This window comes from Dermacentor albipictus, chromosome 1, assembly GCF_038994185.2.
Source record: "Dermacentor albipictus isolate Rhodes 1998 colony chromosome 1, USDA_Dalb.pri_finalv2, whole genome shotgun sequence".
Lineage (NCBI taxonomy): Eukaryota > Metazoa > Arthropoda > Arachnida > Ixodida > Ixodidae > Dermacentor > Dermacentor albipictus.
Window position 1 is genome coordinate 112,192,746 of NC_091821.1, and position 21,066 is coordinate 112,213,811.

The following is a 21,066-nucleotide window of genomic DNA, read 5'->3' on the forward strand; positions in this document are numbered from 1 at the left end:
TTGTAAATAAAATAAAAATAAATAAATAAATATATATATATATATATATATATATATATATATATATATATATATATATATATATATATATATATATATATATATATATATATATACACAGGGTGTAGGTGTGTGTGTGTGTGTTTGTGTGTCTGTATTTTTCTCTTACAGCGTCGAATTTATTTATCTGGTTCTTTTTGGGTCCAAAATGTTAAACTTATTTTTGGAAGTTGGCGGAGTGCTTGAAGGCTTCTTCACCTTCACCGCGGATCGGTCCGGTATTGCACTATCTTTGGGACCGGCCCACGCATTCCTGTCCATGCACCGTGATACGGACGCGAACCGGCCAGGGTAGCCTCCTGGGGACGCATGCGGGGGATGTATATGGGGGCTAGAGGTATAAACAGCTTCACTGCAAGAATATTAACAGGAAAGTGACGTAGATGTCCGTGCTACAATGGTTTATGCCAATTTTCAAGACCGTAGAAGGTACTTTCATGCTTTCTCCCTTTCTGTGCCTGTAGCATTCATCAATATACCAAAGCAAACAGCAAATCGGCTGCAGTGTAGCAGTTGGAGGCGGAGTCAGCAATGTTTAATCTTCAAATGTTCAACTTTTAACGCGACAGCGTTAAGGAGCTCGTGTCGCAGAAAAGCCGGTGTCGTCGGCTTCGGCACTGGCCGTGAGCGATAAATCCCGGAAGGCACTTCATAAATACAAAACATTTTGCAAGATGGGCTGGTAGGAATCGAACCACGGTTTCCGGACTGTGAGAGTGAGACGGAGACGCTACCACTCAGCCACGAGTTCAATCGTTCAAAGCGGTACAAAATCGCCTCTAGTGAATGCGGTGTTGCCTTAGAAACGTACCGTAAAAAGTTATACTGCGGTGTATATCGGTAAATATGACCATGTAAATTACAGAAGTCGCAGTTTCACGAATAGCGAAGTACGTTTCCGCTACATTTCTTCTGCGCTCTGCGCACACGGAGAGCCATCCTGCGGCAAACACAGAAGACCCCCTTCTCGCAATGTACGGCGCTACCCCGACAAGTGGCGCGCCACTCGCCCCATGATCGCGTCCGCCTTCATGGCGCGTCGTGGTCCGGCTCTCCGTGCTGATCGCGACGTTTGGCTCGCGTAGATCGTTTGAGTAGGCGGTGCGAGCGGGGTTCGATAACGCTATGGCGTTCCACTCTTTAAGGCGAAGCTTAAGCGTCCTCCAATTTTTTTTGTTGAATGAAGTAAACACGCTTTAACGTGCCTGCGCGATGAGAGACACGGAATGTGCACCTGTGAATGAAATTCAATGCACCATAAAAAGTAATTATCAGTCAATCAATCAATCAATCAATCAATCAATCAATCAATCAATCAATCAATCAATCAATCAATCAAGTAACCAATAATTTGTAATCAATAACCGTGAAGGAGTTTGAAAATATACGGAAGCTCAGTTCGATTATGTCGGCAGCGAAGTAACGGCAATCACAATAATTACCAGTGCTAGAAGATGGTCCAGTGTCCGGGTTAGCAAAACGGTGATGATATATGCTTAGAAACATTTTCTGGACCCTATCTAGAACGTCGCTGTTGGATCTAGAAGTGCCATTCCAGAAGAGCGTCGCGTATTCGAGTTGAGGAAGACAGATTCTTGTGGGCAACTTGCAAAACAATGTAGGATATATATATGTAAAACATCTTTATTGAAAAGTGCCTGCTTAGATCGAAAGGGTTACGGAGAGGTTGGGAGGCTAGCCCCGTAAAGCTCCGCTTTCTGTCAGACGCAGGCCAGGCCGTGAACCGTAGCGACGTCCTCCGCCAGCAGGACAGCCCAGAGCTGGTCTTCTGTGCATTCGTTGAGCAGTATAGCCTCCCACTGCTCAGGGGTTTAATGCTGTGTCTGATATTGTTTAGAGCTGATGGGCATGCTCATATAATGCGATGAAGGTCTGCACGTGGTACATTGCATGTCTCATAGTGTGATGAGTATGTTTCTGTGTTTATTCGGTGCATGAGTAGTGGCGTAAAAAAAATTACATTATGGGGTTTTACGTGCCAAAACCACTTTCTGATTATGAGGCACGCCGTAGTGGAGGACTCCGGAGATTTCGACCACCTGGGGTTCTTTAACGTGCACCTAAAATCTAAGTACACGGGTGTTTTCGCATTTCACCCCCATCGAAATGCGGCCGCCGTGGCCGGGATTCGATCCCGCGACCTCTTGCTCAGCAGCCTAACACCATAGCCACTGAGCAACCACGGCGGGTGAGTAGTGGCGTAGTGAAGGTGCTTGTTTGTAGAAGTCTCCATGTAGTTTGATGTTTAATGATTTGTCAGGAGGAGGGTATTCATAGCGAGTATTTTGGTAGTATTCCAGGATTTCTCCGCAAGTAGTCATTTGTTCGTATTTGGAAGCTGTGATTTCTTGATCTGGTTCTGGTTCGGGGGGCCGTAGTCTGTTTGCGTTTCTTCGCAGCTTTGTTGTCAAGAGAGAAATAGGCGACGCAAGTGCCTCTCCCGGTTGATACTTGCTCGGCCAGCGTCGTGCACAGCGTTGTTCCCAATTACCCGTACCTGGCCTGGTGTCCAGATGAGTCGAACAGTCCTTCTGCGGGTAGGGTGTGTTCGAATGAGAATTTGGTATGCTTGAGGTTGAAGGAACTGAAATTGAAGGCACTGGGATGTGGTCACAAGCACCGGTCCTGTCGTGAGCTTTAGAGGTGACAGCGCGCGTGGTCAGGGCTGTTTCTGGGCCCTGTGTAATTTGCTCTTGTAGCATTCGTTCCAGTGAAGGAGAACTGTTTCGTCGTAATATCCACATATTTCAGAGCACTGTAAGTGTTATTCAGGGCCCACCACATGGCCTGGCATCCGCAAATTCATACGGTATAGTAATCTGTGCACTGTTTCTTTTCCAACTCTGTCACCAGCGACGCGCAATGTATTGTTTCCGTTGGCACGCAAGACGTGCTTTGACGTAACATTTTTCGGTCACCACTATGCTCGCATCATTTTCTACGAGGGTCGCGATAACCACTGAGATATTAGGAATGTTTGACGGCGCTCTAAATGGTTCATATGCATTTAAAGCTTGGCATTCATTTTATTGTTATTCTTTTTTTTCTTTTTTTCACAGTGACTACCAATCGCACGTGCAACTTGTTGCCAATTTCTTGCTTTGTATTACGAACACTCGACAATAAACGCCGAAACAACATTTCGCACGCAACCTCAATGCAGATATCGCAGTTAATATAGTTAACATAGACAATACGGAATTAACAAAAATTCTCTCATGACATAATTTTCTCCAATGTTAGCTACACGTAAGATCAAGAAAGAGCATCAGAATAATTTATTGGCATATACCTACGCAGCACCGATTGTTAAACTTATATCAGCTGTCTTGGTAAAACAAAATTTCACGTTGGCCAGATTGGTCTTCTGCGGTCTGCACACAAAATTTTTTAAAAAGTTTTAAATTAGACTTAGGATAGTGTTTTATTACTGAGCGCCTCTTGAAGGGTTTTCTTTTCTTCGCCGTGATAAGGGATGCTTGCAGAAAAGTTAGTACCCACTGCCTACCACGATAAGGAAGAGCTTACACCATTACAGGATTGCCTCATTACCTGGCGAAGCGGTGTAGCTTCGCGCAACTGACGCATATCCCGAGCACTACTCGTCACTGTCCATGGCTCCTGAAGTGTGATCGCAACGTCAGCACGGAACAGCACCTGACGCTATTGCGCGATTCCACTGTGATCGTAACAGTTGGCCCATCCATGCCTTCCATCACCCTTGCCTAAACGGAGAGCTGGAACTGAAGCGGTATTTTCTCTGTCTCTGGATCCAGCTGGTTCGAGGGAGTCTGGAGGAACGCTGAGACAACGGCAGGCCGTTGCAGACCACGCTTCTCAGAACGCGTGGTAAAAAGACGGCCGCTATACGCTATACACGCAGTCCATACGGCTCGGGTGCCGATGGGCGATCACCTCGGTTTCCCGATGATATTGACCGTAGAGCGACTTGGCATGCTGACGGTTTATTCAACGTGAAAACATGGATGGCACGCGAAAGGACGTACATGCGTAGAATTTTTGCGCTGGAGAGATGTGCGGAGAAGTATCGGAGTACCCTACCACGTTATTTGGCATGCAGCGCGCGCTCAGAAGCAACAAGTTCGGCATCTCTGTTCCATATATTTGGCTCGTCTTGAAAACTTCACCAGCGAAAGACCGATGAGTGAAAAAGGAAGGAAGGTGGATGCGAGCGCTGTACGAAGCTTAGCCCTCTGATGGCAGTTGTTTGGCACAAATGAAGTGCAACATCACAGGAGCGCTGCAAGTGGCGCTGCATGTGAAATACGGGCACGACCCACGCGCGGGTGTATTTTGCTTGCCGTTGGTGACTTTGGCTGTGTACAAGCACTTTTGAATCAAATCTTTGTGTCTTTCCAAAGTAATGATTGAGAAAATGTTGATAGATTGCGCGTGTTTGGCGGAAGATCAGGGACATAGCGGCACATGGCAGGCCTTTATCTCCCTCTCTCTCTTTTTAAGCGAGAAATTAGCGCAGAAATTCGCACCGCAAGCACGCCGCATGTCACAGTTTTCACTTCATACACAGATGCATGCGACAGCAAGTGCAGGCGCCCTTTAAGTGCTATTTCCTTGTATGGTAAGTCGAATAATTTCGCAAGTGCAAAAATATTCATTCGGCTCAACATAAACGTAATGGCGCTGTATATCTGCCAGCATAAGACTTGAAGGATATACTGCAACGACTGTCACGAGCACTATGCGGCGTTTTACATAACATTTATTCATGCCGACAATATTAAGTGGCATGCTGTTCATGGTATTACGTAAAAGTGGCAAGAAAAATCTTGGTATAGCGCTTCGGCAACTAAATATAGAAAGCGCTCAGTGACGAAAAAAACGGTTCAAGACAGATGCCCGAATGCGTCTCCCTCCTGGCTGTTATTGCTCTTTAGTGACGACATCTTGTACGAAACACGTTCTTATGCCTCTGGCTTTCCCGAGAGAAGGGTTCGTGCCTCGGGATAAAAATAAATGGTTACTAAGCAAACGGGAGCGTTTTGACGACGCACTCTTTCGTGGCATTCAATCAAGCAGACCCTTGAAGTCCTTAAAATGGGTTCCGTGATTGCTTCGTCGAATTAAAAAGAAAATCTGCGCCTCTGGCACAGTTCGCTCGGAAAGTTTGCTGAGGACTAAAAGCACAGCCTGACCTCTTGAGACCACCCGCCCTCTGTGAACGCAGTGCCAGTGCTTATCGCATAGAACTTGTGCTGCTGGTTTCCTAAAACGAAGTGGTTCCTGCTTTCCTTTGGTGTACTTATTACTCGAGGGAAGACAACCAGGATGCAAATGACATTTACTCGTACCGAACATTTGGAAAGTTGAGAACTTCTGCGCTCGTTTGCGGCACGCCAGTGGTCATCCGCCAGGAATAGTTCACGAGCGGCCTGTTAAATCGAAAAGCGCCCTAACTATAAAAGCGGCATAAACGTTTTTAAACAATGTAAACGAGTGGAAATGTCTTATGCAGTATCTCTCCGATGGTTTGATCGCGCAATGCGGTCTTGTGTGATAATGGCCGTTACACGCAATGGAAGGGTTAACCTTCTATATGCCCGATTGCTGTATTGAAATTCTTGACTGTTGAGTATTGCCCTGTATAGTAATTATATAAGCGCGTTAAAACGACGTGAATTGGACAGCTTGGAGCACATGCTGTTTCTGCTACTTCGTGACGACACAGAGACACCAATTCCTTTTAATACAAATTATTAAAGAACACTGGCGGCACTGTGTGATCTTATTTAGGATTGTGTTTCGGTTGTCAGTCGTCGCCGAATTCTCAAAAAACATTTTCGGTCGTGCAGTGAAAAATGAAACTTGGCCTATAGAACGCTTGATCCCCTCGTGAGGCGTAATCGATTGCATTGCTCACTGAAGCGCATCAGTTACCCCTGAGGCCGCAAGCAGACCGGAGAGCTCTATATCATAGTGAACGTTTGCACCGCGCATGGAATGGTCAATCGCTCCGTGATTGTTTCATTCACCATCCGTTATCTTGCATGGCAGAAATGGCGGGATTTTTTATGAACATCGCTGACATTTCTGAACATGCTGCTTCAGTTGCGCCTCCGCCTCCAAAAGAATATATATATATATATATATATATATATATATATATATATATATATATATATATATATATATATATATATATATATATATATATATATATATATATATATATATATATATATATTTGCCCCTCAACTCAACTACGACGTTACGACGTATGTGTAGCTTTCAAATACCCCATCCAGTTTCATCAACAACTACGGAGCTAGCAGCGATTAATGTTGCACTGAAGTACGTGCAAGAACTGCATCGAAGATTGCCATCTTTACAGACTCCCGCGCTGCCCTTAGCAGGTTACAAAGCAGTCAGATTGATTGTCCAGTTGTACGCAGCATTACTGACTCTGCACACAAAATTTCATCACGTGGGGTATCTATCGTTGCTCAATGGATACATTCACACGTAGGAATCACTGGAAATGAAGAGGCTGATTGACTGGCTTCAACTTGCACTCAGAACAACCGTGTCTGCCCTGAAATTCTGTACAAGCTTGATGACGCTCGTCTGCTGATTCGTCGCCGCCTACTCAAGCAGCATGCAGACCAGCGCGTCGCAAATAGAATGTTCCCGCCCTGAGTTCGCGGTCGAGGCATACCTCGTCACGCTAGAGAGAAACTACTCATGCTTAAGGTTGGCTGCGTGAGCATGTGCGAGAGAGAGAGAGAGATGAATATAGGAAGGCAGGGATGTTAACCAGTCAAGGCTCTGGTTGGCTACCCTACGCTGGGGGAAGGGATAAGGGGAAGAGAGAGAAGGGAGAGAGAAGGTGTAGGTACGTGTACGGACAATTGAGCATGTGCGAACGTTCATACAGACAAGGACGTGTGGCCAGTCCATCGTGTACGTCTTGCGACTGCTGCGAGACACTTCAGCACCTGATATTGGTGTGTCTCGCTTTCAGTACACAGCGCATGTCGTAAATGAAGGACTATCATCTCCTTGGCCTGCGGTGTACGACACTCCACGAATGTTTGCAGTCGAGAGGTTGTACGTCTCGACGCGATCAGGCTCATCGCGCTCTACTCACGTTTCTAGAATGACCTAACTTAGGTTCACCTTTGTAGCTCAGACACTATTGCTTCTATTTAACACTCTGTGGTAGCGTGACCTTCAGTGACCGGCCCTACTGCGTGTGACCTGTACTGTGTGTTCTAAGTTATTCTTTTAGATTCGTCCTGTTGCTCTTTCTTTCTTCTTTCTTCCCTTCCTTCCTGCCTTCTATTTCAGTGTTTCTGTCCCCTCCTTTCTGAAGAGTAAGCAGGCGTTGTGCGCCTTCCGGTGGCAGTTGCCAGCCTGTTCCTTGCTTTCCCTTTCCTGTCAAGTGTACATATGTTTTCAAAACAAATAATAATAACAACATAGAAGCTAGTGGCTTGTTGATGAAGACAGAAAGATAAAACGTGAGTTCCAGACAAAATGTTATCCAGTGCAATAGTTTTACCCCCAGTGCCCCAATTATTCAAGTAAAGCCTATTGAAGGATGCCCGTAAATAAAACACTCATTGGCAGAACGATTCGGATATGGCTACATGAACATGTGGTTCGAAATCGAACTTAAAGTTACCAAGAACATGTTACATATAAGAACTTATTTAGTTACCCTACACTTCTTATTTATCATTAAAAACTAAGGGAAGAAACAAGGCGAAACCGAAAGTAGTGATCGATAACATAAAGGGATTGTGACAGCCAATATCTTCGCTTGGGCTCGCACACGCCTAGACTGGTACTATATATATATATATATATATATATATATATATATATATATATATATATATATATATATATATATATATATATATATATATATATATATATATATATATTCGCTATAGGTGACCAGTGACAGCCAGCGTGAGGCAGCTTCAGGCACGAATGACTAAATAAGCTGGACTTTTTCTCAAGAGTTCCTAGCCGAATGGGGACGAGAGCTAGGGCAAGCTAAACTAACTGGAGCAATTAAGGAAGTCGGAAGCGAGACAGAAGATATCTCCACAGGCGCTTGGATTCGGTATCAAAATTTTCCCATTACGTGAGAAAAAATAGAACATTGGCGTGCAAGCACGCCATCTCATAGGCGCAAGATGAATCTGTCGAAGAATTCTGCGAACTTTGTTTCCCCGTTATCACTTCCAGTTTTTGACGAGGCGTTCCGCTTTTGAAAGCGCGATCGCGCAAACAAGTGTTCACCAAGCAGGAGCCTTTCGCCAGGCACGCCACCGGCGTTGTAGTCTTTCGAGCATGTACCGCAGAGGGGGGGGGGGGGTGCAGGAGGAGGAAGCGAACTACCGAGGCTTCGCGATTCACCGAGTTTGTTCTATACAGGCAGCTGCGCGCTCTCACGACCGCTGTTGGGCCTCAGTCGGAATCGCGTTAAAAAAAAAAGAACTCGTGCTTGTTTTGCTTTTTCGTGGCTATGCATGCCTATATATATATATATATATATATATATATATATATATATATATATATATATATATATATATATATATATTGCCTTACACGATGCTTCGTTTTCCTTTTTTGTTCGTTTTTTGTTCTAGTTCTGTAATTCGTTCAACCTCCTAATCTATACATTGGGTCTAACATTTTCGCTTATTTAACCCTATGGCAGGCGGCAGCATGTTTTGCAGGAAGTTACAGTGAAGGAAAAAAACACAATATGTATAAAGAAGAAAGCATGAATTGCTCTTCCGGCTGCAACGGTTGCTTGGGATTTCGTAGCATGTACACGCCGTGACTTTGAGGTGCCTCAGGTGATTTTCATAACCCCGAATTTGAAAATTGAATTGTGTGAAGCAGGTATATACGTGGTCGTCCGCTAACATAGGAGCCACGCCTCAGTAGTCTTTAAACTCACACGGCAGCTTAAATGCGACATGAAATTCTGCAGACTAACCTACATTAGGTCTTAAGGAGATTTACCGCATAGAGTAAAAGAAATGGCAAAGCTGGACCGGCTTGAATACTACCGAACTGAATACTACTTTGGATTGGACAACTCTGTATGAAGTTTTCATAGCCGCCGTGGTTGCTTAGTGGCTATGGTGTCGGCCTACTAAGCACGAGGTCGAGGGGTCGAATCCAGGCCTCGGAGGCCGTATTTCGACGTGGTCGAAATGGGAAAGCGCCCGTGTAATTAGATTTAGGTGCACGTTAAATAACCCCATGGGGTCCCCATTTCTGTTGTGATTCCCCCCCTACGGCGTGCCTCATAATCAGATCGTGGTTTTGGCACGTAAAATCCCGTAATTTTTTAAAGTTTTCATGGAAGCCATAGTCGGCCGATTCTGGGATACGCAGCCGCTATTATACCAGGCGTTGACACTAGCTACAATTGTTGTTGTTTACATTGAGCACTTTGGTTCACCGGGCGCCGTAGCTGGCAGGATCTAGGCTTGCTGCTTGGTTAAGCCTATCACAGCAATGTGAGCATTTAAACATACAAAGGAAACGTCGGAGCGCCCCAACGAGGCGACCAGCAAGAATTTGAACGGCACCCACGCGTGCGTTGGCAATTCCGATTCAGCTCGGCGGGACAGTCTTAAATGAAGCGTCGCTGTAAATGATGGTAACACACTTTTGTGTAGCACGTATCTTTGCATAAAGCTATATCGGTAGTTTTTGATGTTGTTCTACAATTTTATCATTGACACTTTTCATCTACTTATAATAATTGAGAACTTGATGAAATAATTAAATGTAATTATGTAATTAGGCAGAATACAAAAAAAGATAATGTGAGTATCTCCAAGCGACGGCAGCCAACATTACCTAGTACTGTCCAGTCAAGGGGCATTTGTATATTTTTTAAATCTTGGTGCCTGATAGTTGGGACACCCTGTATACTACAGCGCTCCAGTTATTGTATGAAGCAGTCTATCAGTTTAGTGCACGTATAAGGTCACCTCTCTCAGCATGACGATTCGCTGTGATGGTTGCCGCATCGCTGTCACTATTGCTCACTACAGTCCCAACCATTAGCGAAGCCTAGTTGAGGGCCTCTACACTTAGATTTTCATTAAGTATATGTAATATCGCTCACCTAACTGGAAAAAAGATTCATCATGAAGGTAACATTCAGTCAGCTTACGCAACATGCGGCACCATTTGAACCACAAGTGAGCAGGCTTTATGCTGACAACTTTAGATTAACCAAGAAAGCATCTGATATTGAACTGGTGCACCGGCATGAGTTATTACAACCAAATAAAGATAGGCCTATAGTCATAAACCTTACACGCTTCCATGCCTAAGAGCCAAGTTATTAAAGGGTTGTTCACACGACGCATGTGAAGACTACAACCGCCGTGGTGGCTTAGCGGCTTTGGTGTTGCACTGCTAAGCACGATGTCGTGGGATCAAATCCCGGCCGCGGCGGCCGTATTTAGTTGGGGGCGAAATGCAAAAGCGCCTGTGCCCGTGCATCAGGGGCACGTCAAAAGTCCTCTGGTGGTCAAAATCAATTCGGAGTCCCCTCATAATCAAATCGTGGTTTTGGCACGTAAAACCCAAGAATTCAATTAAATTAGGAAAATATTCGTCGGCTACTCGGATAGCCCGTAAACTGCTTGTCTTTGTTCACACGAGCGCCAAGAAAACCATTTAGAATGGTACACAACAAACTAAGCATTAGGAATTCAATGGCCCCGTAGGTGCAGACGTTACTCGTTCAAAGCCCTAATTCTCCATGTATTTCCATTATACTAATACAGTAAAAGCTCGTTAATTCGAACCGCAAGGGGAAGCCGCTTCAGTTCGAATTAACGAAAGTTCGAACTAACGAAAGTGAAGGAGAGCAACAGTACACTGCGATTTGGAAGTAGTAGGGCATGTCAGAAATTTGGCGTGTCAGAAAATAATGGCGTGTGCCGCAGGCACACGCCATCTTCAAGTCGAAGCTCTGGGTCCGACTGTGCCACACCACCGATGTCCACCGAAACGAACGTTAGCCGAGGCTTAACACCATCACAATGAATCGCGACGGCCGATACCTCCTAAGCTGAAAACAGAGGTGCACAACCGATGAAGACTGCCGAGACAAAGACGCTGAACATGTGAAGGTGGCGAAGGCCCTGATTCGTTGGTTCTTGATTGCAAGCGCAACTGCGACGTACTTGATTCGCTGTGTTTTGACGCTTGCCGTGCCATCTCCGCACAACATTAGCAGCTGTACAAGATTTGCAAAGCCTCCGAGATTCGCAACGGGCAAGAAGTCTCGGAGGTTACGTAGAACGGAGAGGCGGCAGCCGCCGCTGCCTTCTGGCTGACCCTGCATCGGTTAGATTTTTTTCCGATTTTGCCTTCTCTCGCCGTTCTCTCCGTTTCGGAGGCAATACAGCCTTGTGTGTAGGCAGTAGGCGCGTTTCTCTGGCTGTGTGCCAGGCGAGCGTAGTTCGAATTATCCGTGAGGGAACCTTCTCGCGTTCGAATTAACAGACTTTTTTATACATAGACTTCTGTGGAGCTTGGCCGGACCAAATCGTACAGTTCGAATTATCCATAAATTCGAATTATTGAATTTCGAATTAACGAGCTTTCACTGTACTCGATATATGTCCCTGAGACTAGATACTTGTGGGGCTTCACTGGCACCATATATATATATATATATATATATATATATATATATATATATATATATATATATATATATATATATATATATATATATATATATATATATATATATAAATATATATATAGAGAGAGAGAGAGAGAGAGAGACAGAGAGAGACAGAGAGAGAGAGAGAGAGAAGGGGCAGGCAACCAGGCACACGCCCGTTTTATTAACCTAGTCTTGAGGAAAGGGTGTAAGGCATGAAAATACGTAGATAAATAAATAAGTATTGCTTTGTGTTCTTGCTCCTTCCTTCCATTATGGACCCCAGTGTGCCTTCTCCGCCTAACGTCGATATTTTCCGGCTCAGCCGTGGTTAACAGACGAGACGGAGGGTTCAAATCGCAGACAACCGCCGTTTACGCTACCGTCCATTTAAAAACGATAGCTGTTTAGAAATCATATTTATCTGTCCGCATGCTTTCCATCGGCCCCTTATCATGAGTGCGTGTAATCTGGCTTCAGGTACTGGCCCTTCCTTCATCTTTCGGCTCGAATATGCTTTATTTGTTAACTTCTGTCGCATCCCCGCATGCCGTTACTCTATAGTTCCGTGACTTCCAACTTTCCTTCAGTAACACGCGGCACAATCATTCGCTAAGCACGAATAAACAATGGTAGAAAACGATTTCATTAACGCGTACCTCACTGTTAACCTATCTCAACTTGTCACCAAGCATTTAAGGAAAAGTGCGCATTCATGTAACACCACCCATCCTCGACCCAATTTCGCCACTCACGCACAACATATCTGGCCTCCGATTGAACACGCTGTGCTTGCTTGCTTGCTTTGCGACATTTAGCAAGTAGTGCGTCTTCTAAAACTTACCCAACACCTTAAAGCCTTACGATAAGGGTGGCTGTGTCAGCCTAAACAAGCAGCTGTATGACTTTTGAATCTCATGTAATAATTTTTGACGGCGTACAAGAAGATTGAAATGGAGTCAAACTAAAAGACTGAAGTGAAACGATTTATTTATAGGTTTCCATCATCACCATCACCAAGCGATGAACATAAACACAGTTTAACATCGCCATAAAACGAATAACAAACAAGGGTCCAGATGCCTTGCTTGTTATAAGGAACACGGGATGATTTCACAAAGCTTTTAATTCTGAAGTGTGTTTGCCAATCATCAGATGATTACGAACAGTTATAGCGTAAGAATTTTTTTGAATACTTCACTATTACTTTCTTCATCGTTTAACACAGGTCAAGATTTTGATATTCATGATTTTCTGTCAGTGTTTTGTTGTTGTCATGACGTTATGATATTTTCTTGCTTCCTTTTTTTCTGAAAAAGAAGGAGGAGAGGAAGAAGTTTAATGACACGAAATGCCGAGAGGTCGGCCTGAGGTATATTCCTCTAGCCAGCTACTCGGCATTGGGGGAAGGGGAAGTGGGAAAGAAAGAGGGAAGAAAGAGGTGCATGATGGGTGACGATGGCGATAGAAGGAAGATGTAGAAAATATGGCAAGCAATTGGGCATGCTCAAAGTCTGCAGTCCAGGCCCGTAATTTTTAAAAAGTTCAGTAATGCCTTGATGGCCTTAAAACTCGACTGAGCGTCTGGCCAAGAGCCTAAAATAACATCCTCCGACAACGGTGCGCTGTCGAGACGCGTAAGGTCCTTGACCAACCTATCACGCTCTTCCACAAACTTTGGGCAGTCACAAAGCACATGACCTATAGTCTCAGTCACATTGCACACCTCACAGTGTGGAGACTCGGTGCGTCGCATGAGGTGCACGTATCCGCGCGTAAACGCTACCCCCAGTCTTAGTCTGTGCAGAAGACTGGCATCGCTTCGTTGAATTTTCGGTGGTAGCCTAAAATTCATGGTGGGGTCCAATCTCTGGAGTCGTCTGTGGCGATTATCTGGATTGTCCCAGTGCTTTGCTGTCAATTTCCGGATGACACTGGAGAGGAGACAGTTGGCATCCGCTCTTGAAAAGGGAATTGAAAGCAGTGACTCTCGTTCTTCGAGTGCTTTCTTCGCTTCGGCGTCGGCCAGTTCGTTGCCCTGTATACCACAGTGACTAGGGATCCACTGAAATGTGATGTGGTGGCCGTTTTCTTGCGCTAAAGTGTAGAGCTCGGCAGTTTGAAGAGCCAACACTCTATAAGCGCTTTCTTTCAACACCACTCTAAGTAGTTGAAGAGCCGATTTTGCGTCACTGAAAACTGTCCATATTTGAGGAGGCTGTCGCACAATATATTGAACGGCCTCTTTTATTGCCACTAATTCCGTAGATGTTGTAGTCGTCTTGTTATGCAGACGAAACCGTCGAATGACTTGATGCGCAGGCACGACGAAAGCCGCACCAGACGCATACGACGAGACCGAGCCGTCTGTATACACGCTCACCGAGGAGTCATATTCTTTCGACATATATTCAAGTGATAAATGTCTGAGGCCGACGGTAGGTATTCGCGATTTTTTAGAAATTCCGGGAATAGATAGACGTACCGGTATTTTGGACATTACCCATGGGGGCATATGTGGAAGGTCAGCCGGGGCAAAGTATGCTGGTATGGCAGATGCTTGGCATTTAACGGCACTTGAAAAAGTGGAGTCCGGCCGTATATCGGGTAGTTTCGATAAGGGATGACGTCCGTGACGGCAAAGCAGTCGCAGGAATACTCGAAGAGGTTCGCATCGTAGATAGACAGGTAAAGGGGTGACGCGAGCCTCCTCAATTGTTCCGTAGGTTGAGGTGCAACGTGGAACACCGAGACATGTTTTCAGCATCTGCGCCTGGGCACTTTCCAGCGTACGCAAACATGACGGGCTCATACTTGATAAAACTGGCAGGCTATACCGAATGTATCCGACGTAGAGAGCCTGGTACAGCCGGAGTAGCGAATGCTCAGATGGACCCCATTTCATACCGGCCAGAAAGCGAAAAACTTGAGCAAGCCCAGTTAATTTTTTCTTCAACATTTCCACATGTTTCGACCATGAAACTCCGCGGTCAATGACAACGCCGAGGTATTTGTGGTGGGTGACATATGGGATGGCATTTCCATTGATCATAATTGGATACCAACACATAAGCTTCCGTGTGAACGCTATCGCAGCGCACTTGTCTGGGGCCAGTTGCAGTCCTTGGCACTGCAGGTACTGAGACGTTAAAGAAACAGCTCGCTGCAATCTGGCACGAATTTGTGGTCGCGTGACTGCGGATGCCCATATGCATATGTCGTCTGCGTAGGTACTGATGCGTACAGTATCAGGAATTATTTCCGCAAGGCCAATAAGGGCAACATTGAAAAGGGTCGGGCTGAGAACTCCTCCTTGAGGCCCTCCACAGACCACAGCGTGTCTTGTCGTTTCGCCAGCATTCGTGGACATGAAGACTGTACGTCCATCTAGGTAATTTGCAATCCACATGTAGAGACGGCCGCCGATGCCTAGATTACTGAGGGCATCAAGAATGGCTTCGTGCAGTACATTGTCATACGCTCCTTTTATGTCTAAGAAAACTGCTCCTACAAGTCGGTGGCGCTTTTTTTCGTGTTCGATCGTGGACACGAGATCAATGACCCCATCTATTGCAGACCGGCCACGTCTAAATCCGGTCATCATTTCAGGATATAGCTCATTCTTTTCCATGAACCATTCTAGTCTAGTGAGTACCATCCGCTCCATCACCTTACCGACACAGCTAGCTAAAGCTACTGGCCGGTAAGATGACATTTCGTAAGGCGATTTTCCTGGCTTTAGGAGGGCCACCAAACGGCTGGTTTTCCACTGCTTCGGGACTGTACTGGTTGACCACGTGGCGTTATAGTATGACAGCAGGACTTTCCGACCTTCCATCCCAAGGTGGCACAGAGCAGTATACGAAATACCGTCAGGTCCAGGGGCAGAAGATCGTCTAGACGCAGCTAGTGCAGCTTCCAATTCCGGCATCGTGAAAGGAAGGTCAAGACGATCATCTTTAGGAGGTAGCACGGGTCGATCCAATGTTGGACATGCTGTAACATCAGTACGGGTGACTCTCTTACAGAAGTCTTCGGCAACCTGCACTTCCGTCAGACATTGGTGAAGTGCTAGATCACGGAAAGGATGTTTTTGCTGAGGAGGGGCACGAAGGCTTCGTACTACCTGCCAGATCCTAGAAAGTGGCTTTCGAGGATCCAGAGACGAACAGAAGGTCCTCCACCGTTGTTTTCCCATTTTTTGAAGGTGACGCCGTATTTTTCGTTGAGCTCGTCGACATAAGACAAGGTCTAATGACGATTGAGTTCGCCTAACCTTCCTTTCCGCTCTACGATGGATCGCTCGGAGTCGTTCATATTCAATATCAATCGCCGTTCTGGATGTAGGAGCACAGATGAGCTTAGTTGTCTTCTGCATTGATGATACAATAATGTCTTCTATATCAGATGGTGAAGTGATGTCTCCGCAGTACTCTTCGACAGATGTAGAGAATGTGGACCAATCAGTGCAGCGTACAGCAGGTGGAGTTGATTGCACAAACCACTTCATCTGTACATATGTTGGTATATGATCGCTCCCATGCGTTTCTATGTCCAAGCACCAGTTGACTAAGGGCAGGAGGTTCCGAGATACAATAGTGAGGTCTAAGCAACTTCCGTAGGTAGTGCCGCGGATGTAAGTTGGAGATCCATCGTTGATGACAGCCAGACCTTCACTGTGTATGAAATCCATCAAGTTCCTACCCCGACAGTTCATTGCGGCACTTCCCCAGTAAGGATGATGAGCATTGAAGTCTCCAATAACAACATGAGGGCCTGGGGAGCTTTGTAATACAGTGGATAGATAAGATAGTTCAAGTCCTTGTCTAGGAGGTATGTAGGCGCCGATGATCGAAAATACATGTAGTTTATGTTTTAGTGTCACACACACATATTCATTGCTGTCATGTGGAGTGATCGCGTTCCGCACAAACGTCATGTCACTGCGTATACACATTAACACTTTGCTCTTGGGTCCATCTTCACGTGACCAGAGCTTAACGTATCCGGAAAGGCGAAATTCCGACGTGAGATTTGGCTCGCATATCACGATCACTGGGAAGCGGTATTTGAATACTCGTTGCCTAAAGTCAGACATGCGGCCGCATAGACCTCGAGCATTCCATTGCATTATAACAGAATGATGCATCTTCTGTTCCAATGTCCAGTGTTTTATCGTGAGAGCCATGATTAATACCCGTATTTTAGAGCCGCTAATAGCGGCTCCATAGCATCTAACGCCTTCACGACCGACAGTGCAGTTGGCGTTGCCAATCCGGAGAGTAATATACGCATAGTGTTTACTAGCTGTTTAAGCATGTCTATCACCTTTTCATTTCCAAGCCTTTCAGTACTCTCCCGGCACTTGGGGAGCGCCGAAGGAGTATCTCCTCCGGAAGCCCTCAGTGGTAGCGAAAGCCACTCAATAGCCGAAGAGGTTGGACGCACGTTGGATGACGCCTCATTCCTTGACGGGCGCGGAGATACTGGGGGAGGCGCATCTTGTGTGTGCCGGCCTTGCTCTCTCTGTGGCACGGTTTGCATCCAAGTACTCAAAGGAAGTGCCTCTGTACCCCGAGGCTTGCTCTGGGAGCGGCGACGCCTTTGCCGCAACCGGCGCCTTTTCTTGCGGACGGAATCGGCAGCCTCCTTGTGCGTGGAGTTCTCTCTCACCATTTTTCTCAGAATTTGCCTCTCCTCTACCATTTTGGGGCAGTCCTTGGATGTCGCTTCATGGGCTCCGGAGCAATTTGCACATTTCATGGCATCAGTCTCACAGGAGTCTACCTGATGAGCACCACCACATCTTCGGCACGACGTAGGATTCTTACACACAGCACTCACGTGGCCCAGTTTGAAACACTTGTGACACTGTAACGGTCGTGGTACATATGGACGCACTGAGTGCCTCACATAACCTACTTTGACCGATGCTGGCAAAGAGTCTGACTCGAACACCAACTTGATGCACCGGGAGCGGCCGAATCGGTGGATGTCGAGGATTCGCACTGTCGACGATAATAGAGATCGCAGGTCGTCATCCTTTATGTCAATGTCCACATCCGATATCACACCAGTGCAGGTATCTTTGCCGTACGCTAGGAATGAGCGAACTGGGATGTTGCCAACCACTTGAATGCCTTTCAAAGCCTCCAATACTGCCTGAGAATTCACGTCCACCGTCAGAATGTTCTTCCGAGCATTAATGCGGATCTCTCTCACATGTCCTGAGGCTATTCGATCGAAGTATTTGGTCAGTGATTGTCTATTCAACGAATTCATATTCGTACCTTCCGTTGTTGGGGTGTAGCCCACGGAGAAGACCCGTTCGTCACATCTGCTGTTATGAGTAGAATCACTGCCTGCTGACGTCCGGCGAAGCTTGCGCTTCAAGTGGCGCGATTGAACTAGCGTGTAATCACTGTCCGAGTCCATCTCTGCCGCTGTTGAGCTGTCAGATGAATCGGGAAGCCTAGAGTCGGTGATGTCGCGGTTTCCCACGGACAGGGCTACCGCCGCGGGACTCGCCTTGCCATGAGGGCGCGGAGGTCCTCCGTCCTCCATTCTGGAGGACGACGTCTTCGGTGAAGCTCCTGATATGCAGAAGGCGCACAACTTTGAAGAACCACAGAACAAGATCTACCGTTCCGCACTTCTTCGTCTTCGTCTTCTGAAAAAGAAAGAGCAGTAGTGGCAGGGGTAGGAGAAATCGAGAACCAGTTATGCAAGTACATTTTTGTTTTTTACTAGAGTTATGGCTTGTTCCATGTTTTCACTTTGCTTATGTTTCTGTTGTATATTCACTGACTTGTTTCTGTTGTAATACAATCAATTTCAGAATTTTTAATGTAGATCAGAAGTATAGGTTTGTTGCTCAAATGCGTCTTTCTTTGTCCTTATAGTTCTGCGGAAACCCGCAAGGTGGAGAGAGGTATTTAATCAAGGGAAAATAAGGCACCCGCCCGTTCGTAGCAACCGCTACAAAGGAAACCCATACGGGTTCCTCGAAAGAAAAGCCTCGCAGTTGAACAAAAATTCGTCCCAGTGCGGGACTCGAACCTGGGGCTACCGCCTTTCCGTGGCAGCCGCTCTACCGTCTGAGCTACCTAGGCGGCTGGAAGATGGCAGGGCGAAGTCGAATTCGCCAAAAACTCGAACCAAAGCTAAGAGTCCGACGTAATAGTTCTACAAAAACCCACAAGATGGAGAGAAGTAATTAATAAAGGGAAAATCAGACACCCACCTGTTCGTTGTAACTGCTACAAAGGAAACCCATACGAGTTCAGAGGAACCCTTATGGGTTTCCTTTGTAGCAATGGCTACGAACGGGTGGATTTCTGATTTTCCCTTTATTATTTCTTTCTTTCTTTCTTAAACAATGCTCGCCACTAACGTTCACCGTACGGCGAGGCACAGTTGTCCGCTTTTTGTCTGGTTTTGCATTATATGTACGACCGTTGTGAAAAAATGAACTTCAACACGCGCTCTCTCCTAGCTGAGGGCGTGAGAAGTCACGGCTGCCGAACGCAGCCACTTGTATACACAGCAAACCCACAATGGTTGGGAGACGCTCCTAAAGATCTCTCAACCACTGACTGGCCACACAATGCTGTTCAGCGCCGACTTCCGCAATCGTGATCTCAGTTCAAGTTGCGTCTTCCGTGGCGCGTGCGTTTGTTCGTGCGCGCTTGCATGCGTGGCTCGGCATTGTACGTTGTTTTCGCCGGCTTCATCTTTTTCAGCCGTGCTTTTCTGGCTCCAGAGAATTTAGAGAATAAATTTTGCATAGAAGACCTTAGCAGATTCCTCACGGTGGCTCAATGGATTCAGAGGTGGTGGATTCGATTCTCGATCACAGCGTCCACCTTCTAAAAAGAACAGAGGGCACAAGTGATCAGAGGCTCGCTAAAGAAAGAAAAGAGAGGAAACGAGAACAGCTGTACAAATGTAAACCGGAGTCCTATACTACGGCTTCTCTTGTATCCGAGTTGTTAGTGTACAGCAAAACTCATCAATACGGGCATTTAAAATTACACGGGCTCAAGCAAAAGCCATGTACTCAGGTCACGTCTTCGATTAAGCCACGTATTACTAGCGCACACCAGAACTAGATGCTAAGCAGTGGCAGTCAAGGAAAGTCTTTTTTTTCTCGGGTGTAAGAACTCGTATGCGCAGAATTCTCGACAGCCAATTAAATTACTTACTCATGCAGCGCTCCAATCATTCCAAACATAAATGCCGCCAAACTTGGAAAGTCATCACCGGTCACCTTCCCTGCTGTACTAAAGCCTGAGTCAGCGGTTTTGTTACTTGCGCAATGTTTACGTAGCTTTAGACATGTGACGAGGCAAAGTTGCTTCATGCAGCCTGAACGCTTTGACATTAATTGACAGGGATGCAGTGTGAGAAAAAATGCCAAACGAACAAAGAATGTTGGCCAGCAGGCGTCTCTGAATACATCATTGCATTTCTCTTAGCACAATGCGAAAGGTGTCGCCAACTTCAGAGATAAACATTCTCGTATAGCAGCTCACAGCACGTGTGCAGTTAAAACGTTCGCAGTTAAAACATACCGCAGTCGTTATTGCGACTAGCATTGGTGGTCGCGGTAATAAGAAAGAGAGAGAGAGCAAGGACAGGAAAGATAGGGAGGTCAACCAGACGAGCACCCGGTTGGCTACCTTACATTGGGGGTTAGGGATCAGGGAATAGAAAGAGGGAAAAAAGGGAGAGAGTAACCACTGAGTGCGTGTAGGAGGGACACTATACACAGGGACACTATAAACGGTCTCTTAAGCCGGTGCACTTCAAGTATTGTACTACTACACGAATCGCTCTTCGTGCCATTGAAGGGTGCGGCCATGGTCCGAGTATCTTTGGCTCGGTGAACGGTCTTGAGGCCAGTCGATGTAAAATTGCCCGCAGAGAGAGGCGTTGTACATCGTAGCGAGGGAAGGTACTCAACAAGTGCTCGATGGTTTCCTCGCACCCACAGGAATCGCACATTGGGCTCTCGGCCATTCCCAAACGATAGGAGCAGGCGTTCGTGAACGCCACTCCCAGCCACAAGCGGCACAGCAAGGTTGTTTCGCCGCGGGAAAGGCTAGATGGCAGTTGTAGCTGCAGCGTGGGGTCCAGTTTATGCAATCGGCAATTGAAGGCACTAGAACTCCAGAGATCTTGTGACTTTTTGCGTGCAAGTAGGCGAAGTTCCCTGGCATCGTCCGACCTTGCCAAAGGTGTTAGACGCGTCTGGGTATCTTCGTGGGCAGACCGGG

General features: G+C 46.2%; 1 protein-coding gene and 1 pseudogene across 1 annotated transcript in view; one reads left to right on the plus strand and one right to left on the minus strand.

Annotated features, from left to right (window-relative positions):
• LOC139049438 (proto-oncogene tyrosine-protein kinase receptor Ret-like) overlaps nt 1-21,066 on the minus strand; it is a 379,568-nt gene that overhangs the window by 264,034 nt on the left and 94,468 nt on the right. The gene's annotated exons all lie outside the window — the stretch shown is intronic.
• LOC139055070 (U2 spliceosomal RNA) lies at nt 184-312 on the plus strand (annotated as a pseudogene).